Source organism: Leucopleurus acutus (genome assembly GCF_964270905.1).
Source record: "Leucopleurus acutus genome assembly, chromosome: 7".
Taxonomy (NCBI): Eukaryota; Metazoa; Chordata; class Mammalia; order Artiodactyla; family Delphinidae; genus Leucopleurus; species Leucopleurus acutus.
The window spans coordinates 13,349,906-13,373,307 of record NC_139150.1 but is presented as its reverse complement, the minus strand read 5'-3'; the positions used below and the strand labels follow the sequence as shown (position 1 = coordinate 13,373,307).

At 51.4% G+C, this 23,402-nt stretch overlaps 1 protein-coding gene across 1 annotated transcript in view; it reads left to right on the top strand.

Moving 5' to 3' along the window:
• The window catches only part of GSN (gelsolin), a 56,829-nt gene that overhangs the window by 5,715 nt on the left and 27,712 nt on the right, over nt 1-23,402 (top strand). Inside the window, exon 2 of the mRNA XM_082843371.1 lies at nt 6,154-6,232. The gene's annotated coding sequence lies outside the window, so the exon portion shown is untranslated. The remainder of the gene's footprint in view (nt 1-6,153; nt 6,233-23,402) is intronic.

The following is a 23,402-nucleotide window of genomic DNA, read 5'->3' as shown; positions in this document are numbered from 1 at the left end:
TATGTATTATGTATAGCTGATTCACTTTGTTATAAAGCAGAAACTAACACACCATTGTAAAGCAATTATACTCCAATAAAGATGTTAAAAAATAAAAAATGATTAGAAAACAAAAGTATATTCTACCTAAGTAGATAAATGCATGTTTATTTAAAATCTTTCATTCCAATAGTCTGGGGGAATTAAAGAAGTGAAATAATGCATTTTATTTGTAAAAAGAAAGTTTTACGTTTTTATTATTAAAATGATAAATGCTGACCTGATTTTTTATTATTCTCTATTATTGTATCTATGTTGTGAATTGTTCACTTAACTGATCCTGTATTATTAGGCATCCAGGCTGTTCATAAACAATCCTGCAATGAACATTCTAGTGCATAAATTATTTCTCTTTCATTATTTTCTACAAGAGAGCCCAAGAAATGAAGTTGTTGGGTCAAAAATGATGTATTTACAGCTTTTGCTACATTTTGCCAAATTGCCACCCTTGAAAGGTTGTAGCAGTTCCTTATTTCCACCAGCCATTCACAAGGGTGGCAGCATTCTTTAAGGAGCATTGGAAGCTGGTTATCAAAAGGCAAGCTGTCCTGTTAGAAGGCTCAGGGACCATTTTCCTGAAGCATCTACTTCATTTCTTCATTTAGCAAATACAGGCATAAGTTGGAGGTATTGTGGGTTCGATTCCAGATACTACAATAAAGTGAATATCGCAAGAGAGCGCGTCACACAAGGTTTTTGGTTTCATAGCTCATGTGAAAGTTATGTTTACACTATACCGTAGTCTATTAAGTGTGCAATAGCATTCTGTCTAAAAAAAAAATGTACATACCTTAATTCAAAAATGCTTTATTGCTAAAAAATGCTACCCATCATCTGAGACTTCAGCAAGTCGTAGTAGTAACAGCAAAGATCATTGATGACAGGTCACCATCACAAATATAATAATCATGAAAAAGTCTGAAATACGGCGAGAATTACCAAAATGTGACACAGAGACACAAAGTGAGCAAATGTTGTCGGGAGAATGATGCCACAAGGCCATTTGCTCGAAGGGTGACACACACCTTCAATTTGTGAAAAACACAGTATCTATGAAGCACAATAAACAGAAGTGCAATATAACGAGGTATGCCTGTAGATCTGCACAGTTCAGCATCAGTAAGGGATAACGATTAAGATCCCAGGCTGAAGAGGCAGAGAGAATCTGGTTCTCACTCCAGTTTCTGCTTGGCACTTGCCGTAAGACCTTGAGCTTGTGCCCGGTCACTGCTCTGCCTCCATGCTTAGGACAGATGGACTTGCCTTTTTGTTTCCAGTGCAGAGACTTTGTTGTGATTGTGGTCACCCTCTGCTGAAGGCTTCTCTCCTGACTGCCTCCTCGCCTTGAAACCGTTTCCAGATTCCGACCATAACAGCTGGACCTCGGGAGTTGCTTGGTCCCACCTCCTCACTTCATGGCCAGGGATGCTAATGCCCAGAGAGAGCAAGTGAATTTCCTAAAGCACAAAGCAAGTTCTCTGATTTCTGCTCCACCACTTGTGAGATTTCAAAAGTTCTGGTCTAAACCGAAAGGATTTCAGTTATTATTAAACCCAAGACCTGGGAAGAAAGGAACTTGGTCATGGTCAGACCCCAAGTCTGTCCTGGCAGTGTTGTCCTGCGAAAGTCATTTTCCTCTCTAGCCGGTTTCCGCCACTGTGAAATGGGGATGGGCACCTTCTTTGGTCTGCCTGGGTCTACTTTTCCGCCAGTCAAAGGCTTAATCACAAGATCCAGCGGCAGGTCTTGGTCTCTTGATTGTGCATCCTAAAGTGGGTGACCTCAAGCTTTTTGAGGTCAGTGGTGCAGACGTTAGGGCAGAGACTTAATATTACAACATAAAAAAAGATGCCTTTGGACCCTTTCTCTCCTCGGGGGAAGGGTTTTGTTAACAATGTTGCAGTTGGATGTAAGGGGTGTTCTAGAACATCTCAAACTTATCTTGCACACAAATCACCTGGGGATTTTGTGAAAATGCGATTCTGGTTCCATAGGTCTGGAGTGGGGCCTGACACTCTGCATTTCTAACAGGCTTGCAGGTAATGCAGATGTTGCTGGGTCAGGGACCACACTTTGCACAGTAAGGTTCTAAATCCTTTGGTAAGGGCCCAGACTAGAGCCCACATCTCTTGATGTCTTCTCTTTGAGGTTCTTTCTACCCATCGTATTTGCCTCCCTCCTCTCTTCACAACACTGAGTTGAACTGTATTTGGTCCACAGTTATGAGTTTCTAGAATCTGAACAGCCCTTGAAATATTTTGCTACCTAATTGCATGAGCGAGGTAGGGCTCTTCTTCAGGAGAGAGTGACTCAGTAGGAAGCCATCTGAAGGGGGAGAAATACAGCTGAAGGACCTAGCATTTGGCATAAACATTTCCACCAAAAGTTTTTATACTCAAGATTATAAATATTATTCTTTTGTAGCTGTAGGCTGCAAACTACAGCCCCAGGGAAGCCCCAGCCTGTTTTTGTATGTCTCTAAGCTAAGAATGGTTTTTACATTTTTTTAGATGTAAAAATGTAACAAAGAAAATCCAGAACTAAACAAGGAAGAATATGCAACAGAGAGGGCATGTGCCTGCAAAGCCTAAAATACTCACTCTCTGGCTCTTTACTGTCAAAGTTTGCTAACCCCGGTCTAGAGTAAGTGGAGCTTTATATTTTTCTCTAGTGAGCGAGAGGCCCAGCCTTATAGCTTGAAATTTAGTGAGACCAAGGTATCGGGGAGGCAGCCTGACTTGATGGGAGCTGGCCCGAATTCTTAGCTGTGTGACCCTGAGCACATTGCTTCACCTCTCTGAACTGCTGCTCTTCCTTCACAAAATAGGGACTGTGACATCTGCTGGCTGAGTTATTGTGAGGATGAGACATGGTGTATGTATGGAATTTAACACTTGGTAGGTGCTCAAAAAATGACAGCTGTTGTCATTGGGGCGGCCATTTGAACCCTTCTGGTGTTACTGGACAGATAACACGTTGCCCCCACCAAATCTGAGGGTCCTCCCAGCGAGCTGGGAGCAGTCTTTTAGGATAGAACACCTCTGTTCCAGCCTCCCCCAACCACCACCCCCCGCTCCAGGGCAGAAAGCTCTCTTCAGCCACCCAGACAGATGGGGTTCCTGGTGCTTGTACGCTTTCACTAACGGCAAGCTCTCTGCTCACTCTTCCCACTTGTGGGCAGCTCTGACTATTAGAAAGCACTTCTCTCCCTCCCTAAGATATAATTCAGCAAACAGGCGCCACGCGAGCCCCAGACTGGGATGGTGAGTACTGGAAGGACACTTCCTCTTTATGGCTCCATCCAACATGTGGGTGGTAGACTCGAGCTAGTGGTTTATGGACCTTGTTTCTAAGTTGTGGCAGCCTTAAGGTCCAAAATGGAAAACAGACCAACTTGGAGTTAGCTGGAGCTAATTCTAAACCCAGTTGAGTTTGAAACTCTGGGGCTCCCGGTGTCCAGAGCCTGGAAAAGAGTGTAATGCTCTTTTTGCCCATAGATGGCAGCACCTGTACCCTTTGCCATCTCTGTGAACGCGTGTGCGCATGAGTGTTTATGCACGTGTGCACACACGTGTACATGCATGTGTGCATGCATGTGATTTACCAGTTTTTTCCTTCGATGAATCTTGAGCTGTGGTGGCCCTAGACTAGGCGCTGGGATAGCCAGGAGCAGGTCTTGGTCTGATGGGGGAGGCTGACTTGGAAACAGACCATTAACAGTGTGACAGGGGAGATGGGTGGTGGCTCAGAGGAGCTCAGCCTCACGGGGGAAGGGGAGGTTAGAGAAGAGTTCTTGGAAGAAAGCTGGGCTTGATCATGAGCGGGAGAAAAGAACAGGAGGGATGGAAGAGAGTTTGGGAACAGAGGAAACAGTCTGTGCAAAGATTACAGGAAGATTCAAGGAACAGAGTGCAGCTGCCTCTGGCTGGAGCTTGGAGGGGTGTGGGTGGAAGACAGGAACTGATGAGAGCTGAGGCTCAAGGCGCTGATGGGGGCAGATCGTAAAAGGCTTTGAAAGGTTTGCTGAGGATCTTGTGTTTTACCTGGGGGCTGTCGGGGAGCCATGGTCGAGTCTGAGCAGAGGAGTAACAGTGGTCTGGGCTTGCTTTGTAGGCGAGGAGAGAGGAAGCAGGAGGACCAGGTAGGAAGCACTGCAGTATCCCAGGTGAGAGGCAATGGTGCCTGGACCAAAATGTTGGCAGTCGGGGTGGGGAGAAGTGGATGCATTAGGGTAGAACCAGCAGGCAGTTTTGCAGCTGAGAGTGACAGAGCAGGGAAGACTGAAGAGGTGGGTGCCTCGGTGTCTGGCCTGGCCCCGTGTGTACATGGTGGGTGACGGTGCTGATGCTGAGATGGAGAGCATTGAGGGTGAAACAGGTGGCACTTGGGAACAAATGCAGCACTGCCGGTGAGGATGAGCGTGAGATTTGGAGGTGTGTCAGAGAAGGGGGCTGGATTTGAAATGTTTGTCCTCAGGGAGTTAACAGAAAGTGGGACGTCATTAGTCATTTGCAGGAACCCAGCTCTACTTTGATCTATCCCGTGGAACTGGGAAGCTTCTGTGGAACTCTTTGAAGAGGGCCCATGGAGGTGGCATTTAGGGGCATCTAGGTCATGGGGCCCAGATAAGCGCCCAACCTCTTTCCAGATCCCTTGCTGTGCACGGGTGCCACTCACAATGCAGACATCCGCAGAAATGTCTGGGCCATTTACTGTCAGCTAAGAATAGGGTTCATTTGTGTCTTAATCCCAGGAGCCTGCAGGGCTCCACTGAATTTGGAGTCTTGGACCGTCTCCCCTTGGGTTGGAGGTTTGTGCAGAGAAATTTACCAGTTCAGGCAGGAGCAAGTGTGCTCAGCTGCTCCCTGAATGTGGATGAGCTGTGAATGAGTCTGGGAGTGAGGTAGGGTGACGATCCAGGTTGTCCCTGAAAGTGTGGGAGCTGAAAGACTGGGCTGCACTATCTACTCCGGGGCCGGCGTAGGCTGGCCCTTCGTTTAGTCATCCAGCATATACCCACTGGTCCTGCTGTTTGCTAGGTCACGTGCCAGCACTGGAGTTTCAAAGGCAAAACAGTCTAATGGAGCTCACAGTCTGATGGGAGAGAGAGACCCATCACCAGATAGTGATAATACAGTCTTACAACAATAGAGCAATGCTAAGCAGAGAGGTGGGGACATGGCGTGTAAACAGCTTGGGTCCCCAGTCTGCACCAGTACAGGATGAGAAAGATATAATTTTTAGGAAAAGGCTTAGAGATTAATAATCAGAGTAAGCACATACGCTGTTCAAAACCCTAGACGTATTTTATCTCATTTAATCCTCATAATGAGCCTATGGGATAGGTTCTAACATAATCCCTCTTTTACAGAGAAGAAAACGGAGACTCAGAAAGATGAAGGAACTTGGTTAAGTTACATATTAGTTAAATGAGGGGCCATATTTGTCTAACTCCAGGATCTTGAACCACAGCTCTGAAGTTGACCATAAGCTAAATTCAGTCATGCAGTGAGGTTACCTTCAATGCTCATGGGACTTTAGGCTGCATTAATAGAGGCATGATATCTAGAATGACGGAGGTGAGAATTCTGCTTGCCCTGCCCTGGATAGAGCTCGGCTAAATGTTGAATTCTGAGCCTTGTGCTGTCAGTAGGGACCGGGTTCATTTGAAGTAGATCAGGGAAGCAGGGGGAGGGAACCAGACACCTTGATCTCAGGAAGAGCTGGAGGAAGGGGGGTGTACAACTTGCAGAAGACTTGAGGGGCCCAGGGTCATTGTCTTCAAGTCTCTATGGAGACATTGGGAAACAGGGTGGCAGACCTGTTCTGGGTGACCCCAGAGGGTAGAATTAGGACTAGTGTGTATGAGGCATGGGAAGAGAGATCTTAGCACATCCTTGTGACAAGCCTTTTAACCAGCCAGACTGTCCAACAGAAGGTCTTGCAGCCTTGGCAGGAAGTGAGTGCCCCGTGGCTGGAGGTGTGCAAGTAAGGGCTATGTGACCTTGGTGTGGAGGGGGGGTGGGGATTGGGGACGAGTGGAAGTATCAAATGGGGCTTTGACCAGATGACCTTGAGCCCCTGACCCTGGGAGTCTTGGCCCTTTCTTTACAGGTGGTGCTGATAACGTGCTTCCGCCTTGGTCCTGACACCTCCCAACAGGAGCAACCGTCTTCACCCAGCAGCCTGCAAGGTAGGTAGAGCAGTGCAGACACCCTGGCGTCCTTCTAAACCTAGCCCTGGCTGCCCAGGGGAGTCTGGAGGGGACTGTGGAAGCAGCTGCTGGTCGCCACAAGTGGATTCAAAGGCGGTCGCCGAGGTTTTTCTAGTAAGGCTCAGCGAATGCTTCTCCTCATTACTTCATTTACCCCTCACGGTCCCTTGAGAGGGAGGCCAGACAAGGGTGATCCCGTGGGGAAGAGGCAAGAACTGGGCTGGGTGCCAGGGCTCCTGGGCCCCGAGCCTGGCTGTGCTGCTTGCGTGCTGGGTGACTGTGGGAAAGCGCTTTCCCTCTCAAGGCCTCTGTTAGCGCTTCTGTAAGAGGGTGGACTCCCGTGAGGAGGAGGTGTAGGAATTCTTTGGAGAGGTGAGAAAAGCTGGGGTACGGCTGGCAAGGAGGCTCCAGGCTTGTTGACCATAGGAGGAGTGAGAAGTGTGAGTCATGGGGAAAGTGGATGAGTCATACCCACCTGGGATGGCCGGCAGGGCGGGGCCCGCCTGACTATCAGGTTCACAGGTGACCCGCTGAAGGAGGCTGAGAGGCAGGGAGTGGAGTACGGAGTCCTCGGCTGGAAGCGGGAGGCCTGGTTCAGGTGCCAGCTCGGGTCTCGGTTTCTCTGCCCATAAAATGGGTGCATTGGTCTCCCCCACTCACCTAACAAGGTTGTCGTGAGTACTGCACAAGCTCATAGATGCTGACGGGCTTTGTGAGCTGTGGAAAGGGGAAGTATCAGCCCTAGGGGAATGCCCCAGCTTCCAGTGTCGGAACAGAAAGAAGTGAGTTTGTGATAGCAACCGTGCGGAGAGCCTGGAAAACACCCCTCCAGGTCATGACATCACCCTTAGCTGCCAAAAGGAGAAGGGGCTGAATGCCTCAGGGCTTACTCATCCTTGCAACCCAGCTGGCTTCCGGGGGTGGGGGGGGGGGGGTGACACGACAAGCCAACTGCAGTTGGAGCTGTTCCTCTTTCCCCAAGCTTAGATGAAAGGGTCTTCCGATGGTCTCCAGAATGTTGTGTCCTCAAAGCTGGGGATTCCTACAAGGCCTGCTGGGTCCTGAGAGGGGGACTTGTCCAATTGTAGCCGTATCCCGAGGGTTCTAGATAAAGGGGCAGCCCTGAAGGAGGGATGGGGGCCGTCTTGGTTCTGATGCTCCTGATTTTGAGACCGAGCCCCGACAACTCCCAGAGCCTCAGAGTGATCCGTCACCAGAAAGAGTTATGCTGTGTTAATGCTTTTGGCGACAATGACACAGGAACCATCTTCTGCTTTCCCACCTCTGCAGAAGTGAGCACCCACCGAGTGAGGACCTGTCAGCTGAGGGCTTTACGTGTTCACCCCTTCCCTCCTCCATCCCTGTGCTGTACCCTACCTCACGCCCACCTCCGATGGGACCCCGCCGGTGACCTCCTCCTTGTCAAAATCCAGTGGTGTTTCCTCCGCTCTCCATGTCCTACCTCTCTGGAGCCTCGGGTACCTCCTCCTTCTGGAAGCTCTCTCTTCTTTTTGCTTCTGGTGGGCTGCACCATTCACTTTATCTCCTACTTCTCTGACCTTCCTAATCAGGGCCCTGGTTTTTTTCCTCAAACATTCAGCAGGATTCTGACTACTTCTTTCTCGAGTTACACGTATAATAACAGAGTTACTATATATACGATACTATAGTAACGTAGTTCATTCATTCGTTCGTTCATTCATGCCTGCATTCACCTGACAGAAATTTGGGCCCTGGACTGGCTGATGGAGAATCAGCAACGAACGAGATTTTTCCAACCCTCATGGTCTTACCGTCTTGGGTCTTACATACATTGTTCTACACATAACAAATTCATTCTTTCCTCAGCTATGAAAGAAAGGACCAGCGTCATGGGAGCATATGGGATTGGGTGGGTGTGATGGGATCTTGTCTGGACAGATGAGGGAGGCCTTCCTGAAAACCCTCAGACCTGAAGAAGAAGTAGAAGGTGGCTGAGTGGGTAGGGACAGAGCCCCAGGCAGAGGGAACGGCATGAGTGTGGCCTTGAGGAACTGAAAGAAGGGAGCACGACGAGAGAAGGGCCTGGAGACCAGGCAGCACCTTGGTCGTGTGGGCCCTTGGGGACCTTGGTTAGGGTTTGGACTTTTTCCTAGACCCCTGGGGAACCACTGGAAGTTTTAAAGTAGGGGAGAAGTTTGCCCCGATTTCATTATTAGAACCCTTGAAAGAGAGTCACAAGCCCCACCCTGATGAGCCCCGAGGCTGTAATTTCTGGCTCTTCCACACTGTGGCATCCTGACGCTGTTCGTCAGTAGAAGGCTTGGTGTTGGGCAGCCCTGAAATGTGTACTGGGTAGTGTTCTCTGGGCTCCTTGCATTTTTTTCATTGCTGAACTTCTGCACTGGGGAGAGGAGGTGAATCAGACCCTGTCCTGCCCTGGGAGATCCAGACCTGCGGTGGCTGATGCCTGGGGCCCTGGGAGCCACAGAGGGCTTCCCCCTGAGTCAGGCGCTAGGCTGAGAGGAATGCCTGGGCATTCCAGGCAAGGGAGGTGCCCGGGCAAAGGCTTGGCCCCCTGCTGGAACCTCTGTGCTTGGGGACTAGTGAGCAGAGTGGCTAAAGCAGGAGGGTGGGGTTGGGGTGGGGAGACTGGGAGAGCGCGCGTGGGAGAGGCTTGGAACGCAGGGTCCTGATCCTCTGGGTGTCAGGGAGCCGTGGCAGGTCTTGAGCTGAGGAGTGGCTTGAGCGATGGGATTTGAGAACAATCAGCTGTTGGTGAGAGGCAGAGGGGAGGGCGGATCGAAGAGGCAACACTGTGAACTGGTTGGAGAGAATGAGGATCACTGGGTGAAGCCTTGTCAGTCCCACCCACCTACACACACGCAGTAAAATGCTCTGTGCCTCTTTCTCTTCTGTGTCCTGTTGGGTCATTCCCCCATTGGCTGGCCCTCCTGAGGTGTTTCGCTGGGGTTTGGTTACACCCTGGGCTCCAGAGGCAAGCAGGTCTGAGCATCACTCTGGCTCTGACTTGCTATGTGCCCCTTGACATGTCCTTTAACCCCTTTCAGCCTCAGTTTCCTCATCTGTGAAATGGGGGTGATATTAGGGTTGTTGAGGATTAATGATGGGGAAGTAAAGTCCTAAGCATATGCCTGGTACCTAGTGGTGGCTTGGTTATCTTTATTTCCCTGTTGGTTGGTAATGGCCCAGTCTTTGTCATGATCTGCCCCTTTGGGAGGCCTCCTCTGTGGCCATAAATCTGTAATGTGAACTGGAAACAAGGTGTCCCCAGAAGCCCTGAAGGGAGCCTATAGTGGGATGCCGAGTGGTTTGGAAATGCCTTTACACTTCCCCCACTGGGGTGTGGCACAGGGCTGGGCTCCGAGAGCTGGACCAGGTCTTAGCTGTCTTTTAGCACCAGCACTTAGCACAAGACTGGCCTATCATGGTTCTCATAAATACTAAACAAACAAACAAAAATTTTAATTAAAAAAAGTCATAGACCTCAGGCATCAATCTACCAGCACCTTCATCTTATGACTGAGGAATCTGGGGCCCAGAGAGGGATAGTGACTCCTCCAAGGTCACCCAGCCCTTCAGTGGCATGGCTTGAGCCTGTCTCAAGTATTTATTGCAATTCTAATTTTTAAAATACTGACAGGACTTCCCTGGTGGCGCAGTGGTTGAGAATCTGCCTGCTAATGCAGGGGACACGGGTTCGAGCCCTGGTCTGGGAAGGTCCCACATGCCGCGGAGCAACTAGGCCTGTGAGCCAAAACTACTGAGCCTGCGCGTCTGGAGCCTGCGCTCCACAACAAGAGAGGCCATGACAGTGAGAGACCCGCGCACCGCGATGAAGAGTGGCCCCCGCTTGCCACAACTAGAAAAAGCCCTCGCACAGAAACGAAGACCCAACACAGCCAAACATAAAAAAATAAATTAATTAAAAGAAGGCTCGGGCTTCCCTGGTGGCGCAGTGGTTGAGAGTCCGCCTGCGGATGCAGGGGACACGGGTTCGTGCCCCGATCCGGGAAGATCCTACGTGCCGCGGAGCGGCTGGGCCCGTGAGCCATGGCCGCTGAGCCTGCGCGTCCGGAGCCTGTGCTCCGCAACGGGAGAGGCCACGACAGTGAGAGGCCCGCGTACCGGGAAAAAAAAAAAGAAGGCTCAACATTAAAAAAAAAAAAATGCTGACAATTTCAAAGTTCCCAAGTAGACTGGGAAAGGGGTAACAATGTCCCCTAGACAATTCTGGGGAGCATCCTGGCTAGAAGGGCCCCAAGGATATCAAGTGCAACCTCCCAGTTGACATTTGGGGAGACTGAGGCCCAGAGAGAGGTAGTGACTTGCTCGGCGTCCCCAGAGAGCGGGAAGCAGAGGAGCAACCACAAGGCCCATTTCCAGTAGCCTGCAGTAGGTGGGTGGGCTCTTCCCCCCAGCCCACTGCCTCGTGTTTGAGAAAGTGAATTAGAGCACGAACAGTAGTGTCCTGAGGAAGTTTTGGGTTTTAACTGTGTCAAGGCGAAGGAGCATTTCTGGAACTGTGTGCCTGTGGAGTTGGGCCTGGCACAGCTATTTCAGACTAAGCCGCAGGGCCCTATTTATAGGCCGATGTGATTAGATTGATGTGGTCAGGAGAGGCCCGCCTGTCCTCTGCCCAGCCCAGCTATGGTGGAGGAAGAGGCCCTCAGGGGCGACGCTGACCCATGGGTGAGTAGCAAGGGATCTAGGGTCGTCCCCAAGGCCTGCTTGGAAGAGGAGCTCCGGGGAGGCCTCAGGGGAAGTCCCAGCCCTGACTCCCAGTTCATCCGCCAGCCAGGCCCTCTGCAGAGATGAAACCAGCTCCGAGCCTATTCTCTCCGGGCTTAAAAAATCCTCCACTGCCTCAGACCAGGCCAGGACCCCTAGCAGTCAGGCCGCTCCAGTGTTTACCCACCAGGTCTTAACCCCAGGCATGCCCCGCCAGTGTCCGCATTTCCCAGTGGGGCACACCTCCGAGCGTCTGCTTTTGCTGTTCCCTCCGCCTGGCGTGCTGGTTCCCTGTTCCCCAAAGACAAACCTCCATTCATCCTTCAAGACCCTGCTCAGATGCTCCTTTGTGGGGCATCAGGCCCTGGGCGCTTCCTGCCTTGTGTTCCTGCTGCCTAGAGCCATTTGGGTGAATACCCAAGTTCATGTGTGTGCCCCACTGGGCCGGGGAGTCCTGAGGCAGGACCTGACACAGGGAAGAAAGGAGAAAATCATGTGTGGTTGAGCCCCTACTGGGCCATTGACCTTACGCGGTTTATGAGACAAGATCAGCATGCCACGCTACGCGGTAGGTATTTTTAGAAGGAGTGAGAGTAGCACTTTGGAGTCAGATAGCCCTGGGTTTGGACTCTGCTCTGTACTTCCTAACTGTGTAACTTTGGGCTGAATCTTTCTGGGTCTCAGTTTCCCCATCTGTAAAATGGGCATGATGCTAGCCATGAGTTTTGGGGAAGCATTGTCAGCAAGACAAAGCTGAGAAGGACTTATCGTGTTGCCTGGCCCACATTGAGCTTCTATGTGCAGGAGCAGGTGTTATTTACTCAGGGGAAACTGAGGTTGGAGCAGGGAAACGCCTTCTCTAGGGCTCAGTGGTGGAGAGGAAAGACCAAGTCTTGGGGTCCCAGCTTCCAACTCCACCCTGTATTCTCCTCCCCTTCCTCTTTTAACCCCCTGGGCCTATTCTGTTCCCCAGATCAGGGGAAGCTTTGTTTGGGGATTGTTTTTCCTAAGAAGTTTCCTCTCGGGTGCCCCTGGATGACTCAGAGCCCCAGAGCCCTGAGTCACCAGGAGGCTGAGGGCCAGGGAGGAGTGGGGCGGGAGGAGGAGGGAAGGAGAGAAGGAACCAGGAAGCGGCCCCAATTCCAGCCCAGGCCCTCCCACTGCTTGATGGACTAGATCTGGCAAGTCCCCAGTGCTGCCTGGCCTCAGTTTCCCCAAGTGCGAGAGGAGATGTTGGGCTTTGATGAGCGTTTCCCAGTCCAGGTTGAGCCTCATCACCTCAGGTTCCCAGGCCCCACCCCGAGCTATAGACAGACGCTGGGCGTGGGGTTTTCAGGAGCTCCCCAGGTAACTCTGCTGCACACCTGGTCTGTAGAGGTGTTTGGGAACCATGTGGCTCATGGCTGCTTTCCCCTGGGCCTCAGAGGGGCTGCTCAGCCTCTGCTAGACCGTCAGCACGAACTCACGGAGAGCACTTTTCTTGCCGAATGCCTTGGCGGAATGGTGCCCGGGAAGCGCATGGGCTTTAAAAAACCACAACCAAAACCAGCTTTATTGCAGTATAACTTACGTAAATTGCTGGAGTAAGTTTACATATAATTTACATACATATAATTCACTGGTTTTAATTAATTCAGTAACTTTTAGTAAACTTACATGAGGGATGCCAGTGTCACCACAATCCAGTTTGAGAACATTTTTATCACCCCCTATCACCCCTAGAAGGTGCCTGTGCCTGCTGGCCAGCACTCTGCACACCCCCCTCCTAGCCCACCACTAATCTACTTTCTGTCTCTCTGGATGCCCAGACCTGTGTGCAACTCCCAGCTTCACCCCTTCTGGCTGTGTGACCTCCTGCAGGTTATCGCCCCTCCCTGAGCCTTGGATTTCTCTCCCGTAGGGCAGGAGGCATAGCCTCCTTGTAGCTCTTTGGTTGAATTGGACTAACGTGATAGAGTGTCTGATGCACAGTAGGGGCTGGGGTCGAGCGAGCCTGGTAGGCAGCACACAGGATGTGGTACAGATACGTGGGCACAGTTGTAACAATACAGCAAACATCTGATAGACTCACTGTGTGTCAGGCACTGGGCTAAGCCCTGTAATTGCTATATCTCCCTCAATCCCCACGACAAGACTTCTTAGGTAAATGTCAATATCATTTCCATTTTATAGCCAAAGAAACTGAGGCACTGAGAAGGGGAGTAACTTTCGCAAGGTCGTGTAGGTAACGGTTGATAGTACTAGGAGTCTGTCCCAGAGCCTGTCCTCCTTGACCTTCACACAACAGATGGGAATCATGGAGCAAGGGACACAGTGTGTGAACCCAGGGCAAGGTTTATGGCATACACTTCCCAGGGACAGGGCCTGCGACAGTGGACGTGGGATTCAAAAGATGATAGATAGCACAGATCTTCCTTAACTTAAAATGGGGTTACGTCCCAATAAGTTGAAAATATCTTAAGTCAAAATGCATTTAATACACCTAACCTACCTTGCCTTCACATGTCATAGCTTAGCCTAGCCTACCTTAAATGTGCTCAGAACACTTACATTAGCCTACACTTGGGCAAAATCTAACACAAAGCCTACTTTATAATAAAGTGTTGATCATCTCATGTAATTTGTTGAATACTGTCCTGACGGTGAAAAAACAGAATGGCTGTCTGGGTGCAGAATCGTTATGAGTGTACCGGTTGTTTCCTCTGGTGATCGCGTGGCTGTCTGGGAGCGGCCGCAGCCCAGCATCACAACAGAGAATAGTACAGCATATCGCTAGCTCAGGAAAGATCAAAATTCAAAATTGAAAGCACCTTTTTTTTTTAAGTCTTTATTGAATTTGTTACAATATTGCTTCTGTTTTATGTTTTGGTTTTTTGGCCACGAGGCATGTGGGATCTTAGTCCCCCTACCAGGTTTCTAGGGAATGTGTATTGCTTTTGCACAGTCGTAAAGTCCCCAAATCCTAAGTTGGACCATCACAAGTCAGGGACCGTCTATACAGAGTACATCACACAGCAGAAGTGACATGGTGCATGGTGTGTGATCCAAGGTGTAAGTGACATGGGACGCAGCACGTGGACTGTGCACCAGGGTACACAGGCAGGACAAGGTATGAGGAACACAGGGTCTGGTATGGGACACAGAGAACACGGTGTATGGGACGCTGGGCGTGGTTCAAAGTATATGACGCAGGAACAAGGTCCCCAGGGTATAGGGTTTGATGTACGGCAACGGCGCACAGAGGGTCCTTTTTTCATGTCAGTGCCTGGGGCCCCAGCACGTGGCAGCAGGAGCCAATTTTCTCCTCTCACAAAGGCCTGTCTGGTTTGTCTCCTCCTCTCTGCCTCTTTGGATGCCAAAGAGTGGGAGTGTCCCAGAGGACTGGAGCTCAGAGTATCCCCCCACCAGCTCAGACAGGGGTCAAGGCTTGGGGCCAAGTTCATGGCTCAGGAAGAGCCTGCCAGGCCCCCAAGTCCCCTCTGTCAGAAGCAGCTGTGAGCCCCTGTTGGCTGGGCCGGAGCCGGGTAATTTTCCTCTAAGCCGTCCTCCCTCCTGCTTCCCTCCCTGGCTGCCACTGCGGCTGTGAGCGCGTCTTAGTTGCGGGGCTTAAGGGAGAGAGAGCCCCTACGGCTGCTGGGGCAGAGGAGCCCATCCCTACCAGCTGCTGTCAGAGTGGGGGAAACGGAGGTGCAGGTGCAGCGGGGAGGCTGTGGCTCCCGCGCTAGCATTGCCCAAGCCCTCCTGGCACCTGACGCTCACTCCCTTACCTTGTCTCATCTGCACAAGGCCTCCAATAGCCTGATGAGGAGACTGAAGCTCAGAGAGGCAAAGAGCTTGCCTGAGGTCATGTAGTCAGAGCCACAGCTGAGGCTAGACGCCCCCCCACCACCCACCGCAGCTCTCTGGGAGGCAGGAAGTATAGAGGCAAGAGGTGTCGCAGAGGGTGTCGGGGGGAAGGTGGAGGGGGTTGTCAGTGGGTGATGAGGCTGCAAGAGCGTGTAGGTACCAGATCCCAGAGGGCCTTAAAACCCAAGCTGAGGAGTCCTGACTTCTTTCAGTTTGCACCGGGGTCCGTGGAAGGGTCTTGAGCAGGGAATGATGTGATTCCTGTGGATAAAGGGAGAGTCGAAGGCACTGAGGAAGCTGGTGCAGTGGTTCCAGAGAAAAGATGGGAACCCTGAACCAGGACAGTGTCTGGGAGGCGGGAGAGGGAAGTGAGTGTAAATGGGGAGTATGTGGGGTTGAGCGTCTCTGCTCTGGCCTCAGCCCTTGTGTATGGCCTGGTGGGATGACTCTGGAGTGTCCCAGAGGGTTCTGGAAGCCCTCAGAGGGCTTGATGATGCGGGTCATTGGGCAGGTGCCTGGATGGAGGTGAGGCTGGGAGAACATCTGGGGAAAGGAGACAGCACCCGTTCCGGAGCCCTGTCATGTGCTAGGCACTGTGCTTTGTGGACTGGATCTCATTCATTTCTTCCAGCTGGTTACGATTATTCACTGAGCTGGGAAAGGAACAAAAGGGTTCCAGTACTATACCTCTGTTTGTGTTTAAGAGGGGAAAGTACGTTTTAAAAAGCCTTATTAAAATTAAAGGGATTAGTAAGGATAAAAAATATCTTTGAATCTCTGGTAGTTCTATTGTAGTTAAAAGTTTGAGATAAATTGCAGAGAATTTCTAATCATGCTATAGCATTTGGAGTTTTTCCATAACTGATTTTTACTAGTGTCAAGTTCCAGCAAGCCTGTGAGATAGTCTGGCTTTTCTATACCCAGGGACACAGGTTCAGAGAGGTTGAGTCACTTGCAGGGTCACCTAGGTAGTAAGAGACAGGGCTGGGATCGGGCAGTGACTCCAGAGCCCTTGTGCCTTGGGGTGGGAGGAGACCAGAGGAGAGGGGAGGGCATCATAACGAGGTTTGTGGATGGGGTGGGAGGCAAGGGGGACTCTTGAAGTGCTGGATTGAGGCCCCCTCCTAAGAAGCCTTCCTATCCTTGGCACCAGCCATCCCTCCAGGTCTCTGGGCCTTGGCTGGGACCCTCCAGTCCTACCCTGCTTTGGATGCAAGGGTGCAGAGATAGAAGTCAAGGGTGGGTATGGGGGCCAGTGGGCTGTTCGTTTCCGGGGCCTGGACACATGCCGGGCGCTTGTCTTTGGGTGTTGCAGTTACTGAGCGCTTGCTGTGTGCTAATAAGCACAGTGCTGGGAGCTCCTTCAACCCTCCTCCCGGATGACCCCCAGGGTAGGACTCATCACCGCATTTTATAGAGGAGGAAATTGAAACACTGCAGAAGGGCCATTGGCCCAAGTCCCCCCCCCCCCCCCCCCCACCCGAGGTAGGAATTTGGGCTCTGTCCAAACTCAGCCTGGATATTATCTTGTCTTCCCTTGGATGGAAGGTTGTGCACCCCTCACCCTACTGGTCATTCTTGGTATCCCGAGCTCACCTAAGCTCCGCTCCTGGATTCTGCTCCTGGATTCTGGACTCTCTCCTCTGTCCTGAACCTGCCCCCTTTGTGTTTCTTGGAAGTTCTGCCTGCAAGGTACAAACTGACACCCAGAAGATGGGCTCCTGTTTACAGGAGGTCTTGGCTGTCACTGGCCGTGCAAAGCTTGGGGACAGAGAAAGGCTTCACTTGGAGCCTGCAGCAGGAGGGATATGTCACCGTCTTCTGAGGTCCTGTCATTATTGCTCCCATCATGGTGATTATTGGCCTAGGGAGCTGGGCCCTGCTGAAGGATGAACTTGATCCCCAGACAGACAGTGGGGGACCTTGACCAGATGCTCAAACATTGTTTGCCTTTTGCTGTTTCTTTCAGAATCTTAAAGTCCCAGGGCCTGAAGTGTCCTTAGAAATGGGCTGGTTTGCTCATCATCTGAGTCCCCTTGGCTGGGTCACCACTGGGCCACTCATTATCTCTCTGAAAGAGGGGGAAGGAAACCGGCATTTTTGAACTGTCTTATGCCAGGCATGGTCCTAGGATCTTCCACATTTATGGTCTCATTCAGTGCTCTCCACTCACCTTTGAGAAAAACATTTTAACCCCGATTTTATACATAAGGAACATGAGTGTCAGAGAGAGAGAGAGAGAGAGAGAGAGAGAGATTGAGAGAGAGAGAGAGAGAGACGCTTCCTAGCCCCCAGCAAACAACCACCACAGCTTCCTCTATATGTGCATACGCTAGGCCAAGCACTGTGCTAAGCCCCAAACGTATTTTTACCTTACAACATTCTCACAGCAACTCTGGGAAGAAGCAATTCTAATCCCCATTTTACAGATGAGGAAATTGAGGCTCAGAGAGCAGAAGCCACAGAGCTAAAAGTGGTAGGTCGGGATTTATACACAGCTTTTCCTGTTGGGAGCTCTTTCCACAATCACGCACATTGTTTTTCTCTCTGTTGGAAAGCCTTTCCTCTGTGGAGCAGGGAGCTGCCTCCTGTGGCCTTTGTTGCTTCTGGCTCTGGTTTGGGCCCCGTAGGCCCTGCTGCCCCAGGAGGCTGGCGGGCAGAGACTGTGTTCCCACCTTCTACTGGTCCTGCACCGCAGTGCCCGTAGTTGGGCCTCACTGTCCTGCTGCTGATAGTGTTTGTGCCTGGACTCCCCTATCGGTGGGCTGTGGGGTGCCAGAGGGGCTACGATACAGCTGTTTGCAGCTCCAGCTGCTGGCCTGCCAAGCCTCCCAGGGCCACTGCCTCCCCAGAGAAGGGGCCACCGACTTCAAAGTGGACCCTGGCAGGGAGGGCACTGACTCACGCCCACCGCCAGATCTGGCTGCTTCCAGGGCACAGGCTCAGGAAGTGGCGGGGTTAGTCCCCCTCTGAATGTCCTGCCCTGGCTCTCAGCACTAGGTGGGGTTGCCTCCGAAGCTGGGGAAGAGCCAGTGGCTTTGGTCCCAGGGATAGTCAGCCTCTTGGAGTCCCACTGGCCATCTCCCCGCCAGCTGTCCACACCCAGGGTAGACTGGGCCAGGGCAGAGGTCCAGCTGGCCCTTACAGGGCGCCTTGTCATGTCATGGGCTCAGGCCTTACCTCTGGCCCAGGAATGGAGACCTGGGTTCTAGGTCTGCTCTGCCAGGTACTTGCTATGTGATTCTCAGAAGTTACACGCTTGTTCTTGGTGTCATAGTCTACAAAGAGAGGATGGACTAGTGAGCGTTGCTACAGATAAGTCCTACTCTGTGCAATGCACTCCAACAGTCTCGCTCCTGAGCTCCCAACTATCCTGCAACTGGGCACTACTATCCCTTTTTACAGATGAGTGACCCAACGCTCAGAGAGGGAAAGCAACTTGCTCCAGGTTCCACAGCCCAGACCTGAACTCAAGAATCTCCTGTGAAGTCTGTAGCCTTCCTCCAGCACCACCACGCTGCTCTCACGTGGCACATGCTGAACAGAGGCCTCTGTGCAAAGAAAGCAGTGCAAAAAATGGGCACTAACTTTTGGGAAGCTTCTACTGTGTGTCGGGCCCTGGGCCTCCTCACTGCTCCGTGAGCTGGGTATCATTCTCCCCATTTTATAGATAAGGAAACTGAGGCCCTGATCACAGGAGCTGAGTCTCCCAGATTCTAAAACGTGTTCTTTCAAGTCCCCAGGGCTCCCCAGACCTCACAGAGGCCCTGTCCGCTTTCACTGGGTTTCATAACTGCCTTCTCTGTTTACTGCCTGTTGTCCCATTTAGCAAAACCAGAGGGGTGGGTATTCCCAGGAGGACCCAGAGCCCAGCAGTGACCCAGAAAGCAAGCAAGCTCTGAGAGAGGACTTTCCATGAGTAGCCGGCTGCCTGGGAATCAAGAACAACAGTGTTTGGGGTGAAGAAAAAAGAACAGGGTGGTGTCTTCCAGGGCCAGCCAAGGCCTTTTGTACATCGAGGCCGGGGGCGGAGGGTGAGGCTGCCTGCTCCCATCTCTGGTAGCTGCCTTGGGAGGTCCAGGGAGACACGGAGCCTAGCCTAAGGTCACAGAGGAGCAGGGCCAGAGCTGGTGGTGGGGATCCTGGATCCAACTACAGGGGAGAGATGTGGGCTGATGCTGAAAGCCACCTACTGTGTGTAGCACTAGGCGGGAGCCTGGAACACCCAAGATCAGAGGTCAAGGGGATCTCTGAGGTCCAGAGAAGGGCAGGGACTAGGGCGTACTCACAGAGCGAGTGGTGGCAGAGCCGGGCTGCCTCTCAAGTACAGGAGACCGTGCCTGACCTGTGTGCCCATGAGTGGCACAGAGTGTAGGTACCACAGTCCATCTTCCACCCAGTGGCTGCAGCCTGGGGACCTTCCTAGGACAAGCCTCTGTCCTGGGTGCTCACAGGTGCAGGTGCAGGGCTGGAGGGCTGCGACCTCTTCAGCCTGGGACGCGTGGTAGGGATGGCCACCCCACGGAGTTCGGGCTGCCAGGCTTGGCTCGGGCTTGACTGAGTCCGCGCCTGCAACCCTTTACCTGTAAACGGTACTGTTTCTCCCTTCCTGCCCAGGTGGGATGGTGCTGGGAGGCCCTGCCTGATCCCCAGATAGAGCTTGGGCACTGGAGCCAGCCAGTCTTGTGTCTGAATCTCAGCAGTGCCTCTTTCTAGCTGAATGACCCCAAGCAAGTGACTGAAACTCCCTGAATCTCTGTTTCCTGGTCTATAAAATGAGAAATTTAATACCTCTTTCCCCTGGTTGCTGTGAGGAGACTCAGAATCAGACACCGCCCATCCCTTCCTCCCTCTCTTCTCCCAGAGATGTCTGGATCCAGAGGTGAGGTGGCATGCTGCCATCGGTGACCGCCGTGCCCCCTTGTGTAGTTCAGGGGCCCTGCACCGTCTCCTTCAGAAGGACCTGTAGAGGCAACCTGGACCAGTGCTCCCATTTTACAGATGGAAACCCTGAGGCTTAGAGACGTGTCGGTTCTGGATATGGTTGTAGAGCCAGTATCTGGGAATGCTGGGCTAGGAATGAGGCTTAGAGTCAGAGCATCAGGGCCTACCCCATCTTTTGGGTATCTGGACCTTGAGGCCCAGATAGGGACAGTGATTTGCCCAAAGTCCCCCAGGAAGTCAGTGGCAGAGGGAAGCCTAGCACTGGGTGGGGACTCTTCCTTTCTCCCTAGAAGTTTTTCTTTTGCATTTAAGTCCCCCCACTGGCCCCTGCCCCCACCCTCGCCCTGAACTCATCCTCTTCCAGGCAGGGAGCAGCATAAGACCATGTCCCCATCACAGTCTGCACACATCACTGCCCTGTAGTGGGAGTTTCTAGGCCATGGGCTCCCCGAGGCGGGAGCCAGGGCCCGTTCACCAGGTCTCTAGCGCTGAGGACCCAGGCTCCAGAGCTATGTGACAGGCAAAGCTGCAGGGCCTTTGTGATCATTAACCAGGGGCCAGTGACCCTGGGCTAGTGGTCAGTGACCCCTGGCACTAAGGCCAAGCCACAGCAGCCCTCTGTTAATCACCAACTGAGCAGAAAGGACGGCTCAGCTGGGCCAGATGCCGACTCAGGGTCATTCGGGGGACAGGGGTGACAAGGAAATTTCTTCTTCCTGCTTGTTTGGATTTTCCAAATTGTCTAATGAGCAGGTATCATTCTCTATTTTAAAGGTATTATTTCTAGATCAGTCTTTTTTTTTTTTTCTCGGCCATGCCACGTGGCGTACGGGATCTTGGTTCCCCGACCAGGGATGGAATCCGTGCCCCCTGCAGTGGAAGCGCAGAGTCTTAACCACTGGACCACTGAGGAAGTTCCCGTAGATCAGTCTTTTATAAAAAAAAAAAAAAACACCCAAAAAACCAAAAAAAACTTCATTGGATAAATACTTGTAAATAGTTTCAATCCCTAGAGCACATTAAAAAAAATTTTCACACAAGTATATTGAGGTATAATTTAGATACCATAACAATTCACCCATGGTAAGCAGACGGGACTGTGATTTTTAGTACATTTTTCAGTTGTGTAATCATCACCATAATCCAGAGTTAGAATGTTCTCATCACCCTAAGATGTTCCCTTGTGCCAATGGCAGCGATGTGGGTGCTTAACCCCAACCTCTTATCCCTTTCAAACAAACTGGCTTGACGGTTTGGTGTTTACCCTCCTTGATTTTTTTAAGGATGTATACAAAAACAGACACCCTCATAAAACAGAGGAGAGGAGTCACATTATAGTCATTGTACAATTTGCTTTTTGCACTTGGAGATCTCTCCGTGCTTATTGAGCACCTACTATGTGCCAGGGACGGTCCGCACTAGCTTATTCTTTTTTCACAGCTGCAGAGTGGTCTGTTGTATGGCGGCTCCATAATTTGTTTAACCGGGACACTTGGGTCCTTTCCAGTTTTCTTCAAACAATGCTTCAGTAAACATCCTTGCACGTGTATTTCCACGTTCCTCTGCAAGTGATACTGAAGGAAATGGCACTGTTGTTGCAATATGTGTTTCGAATTTGTGGTCATAAATTGCTCTCTAGAGAGGGGAGACTGGTTTATACTTCCATCAAGAGCATATGAGAACTGTGGGGTTTTATAACCCTCAAAATGCCTAAGGAGAGGGAAGAGCTCTCTGAATTTAGGCCAGAGCTGATTCACTGCAGGCTCTACAGGCCCAGGACTAGACATAGGGCTTCAAGAACTCGGGCATCTCTCTGTGGTTCCCCACAGACACTGGGATAAAATTCAGACTCTTCAGTGTGACACACAGGCCCCTGTGACCCCCGCCACCCTCTCCAGCCTCATCTCTTCTTGCTCCTGTGTTTGAGACAGGACCCCTCCTTAGTCACTGCATGTGGCCTGCATTTGCCCTTTGCCCATGCTGTTCCCTCCTCAGAATGCCTCTTCTTCTCAACCTCCCTCCTCCCTGTCCTTCAAGGCCCAGGTCACAAGTCCCTTTGTCCATGAAGCTTTCTTATAATCCCTGCAGTCTGATTTGTCTTCTCCGTGTGTGTGTTCATTTAGCCCTTTATCTGACCCACAGTCCATCTTAAATGGGAGGAAGTTGTGTGTGATGGAAGGCAAACTTCAGCCTGATTAGATAGAAACTGGGCTCCAGGAGGAGCTGGTGTGGATGACTAAAGCTCGTGGGGAAGGGGGATGGGAACTCCCATTTACTAATTGTCAGACCAGGCCATTTTCACACAGAGAGACTGGTTTAATTCTCAGCAACCACTTTATACCCATTTACTAGATGAGAAGACTGAGGCAGAGAAGAAGAAAGCAACTTACACACAGTGGACGTGGGAATCAAACCCAGGTCTCCAGCTTCTGCATTCTCTTCCCTGTCATTGCATTCCCTGTTATTGGGAAAGGAGGAGATTTGGGATGCAAAGGGAACTTGGAAATAGAGAAGCTGGGCCCGGCAGAGTAGTGAGAGGGAGAAGAGAGGGGCTGGAGAAGGTGGGAAGCAGGCCTGGGTGAATTCGAATAGCACTTCTAACCCAGTGACTGACTGTAAGCCTCCAGTGGGAGAGTGAGAGATGGGAAGGGAGCCTGGGAGAAGGGCAAGAGGCTTGAATCCTTGACTTCCCCAGGGAGAGCCAATAGGACCTAAAACTGAAAAAAACAAGAACAAAACGAAAACTAACACCCCCCCCCCAAAAAAAGAAAAAAACCCAAACAACAAGGGCTTGTTATTTAAGACATGAAGCCAAACACTGAAATCAGCTGAAGGAGGAAGATAGAAGTGGTTGGTTGCCCCAAGGGGTAAGTGGGGTTGAGAGGCAAAACTCTGCATAAATAACGTGACTTTAAGTTTTTATCAAAACAACCTTTTACAAAATAAAAACTTTTTTAAAAGGAAGGAAAGACGGGCAGTCTTGAGTAAAATAGAACCTGCAATCCAAGAAGTTGAGGGACCTGCCTGCCTTTCTCTGTCTGGCTTGTTCAAGGGTCCAGTGAAGGTCAGCCCCCCGGACTGTGTCCTCAGCTGGCGACAGCCACATGCTGCCTAAGTGGGTCGTCCACTCAGAGCACCTGGAGTGAAATGTTGGCTTTCATTTCCTAGTAGTGTGCAAATTGCTTGACCTTTCTGCACTCAGTTTTCCCCTCTTTAAAATGGGGCTGTCGATGGTACCCAGTCTGTAAAGGATGTTGGGATGTGTCAGTTTTCATATGAAATGGAAAACCTTCAATAAATATTAGTTCATGGGATTTGTTGCTGGAGACGTTAGGGGTGGAGAGGGGAGGGTTCTTGCATGGATCACACAGGAGGCTAAGATGGGTGAACTCCCTGCCATTCTTACGTGTGCCCATTTAGTGTGCACTGAGTTAGCGCCTGCTGCTTGGTCTCCACCCCTGACCTGGGGTGAAGGGGTGGCCACGCCCAGTTGGATCTGTCCTGGTGGGAACCCCGAGGTCTCTAAAATCCAGGCCAGATCCCCGCCCTTCCCAGGCCCGCGGGGGCCCAGCCCTGCCGCACGCCCTCCCTACGGGGCGGTCCCCAGCTTGGGCGGGATGGGCGGGCG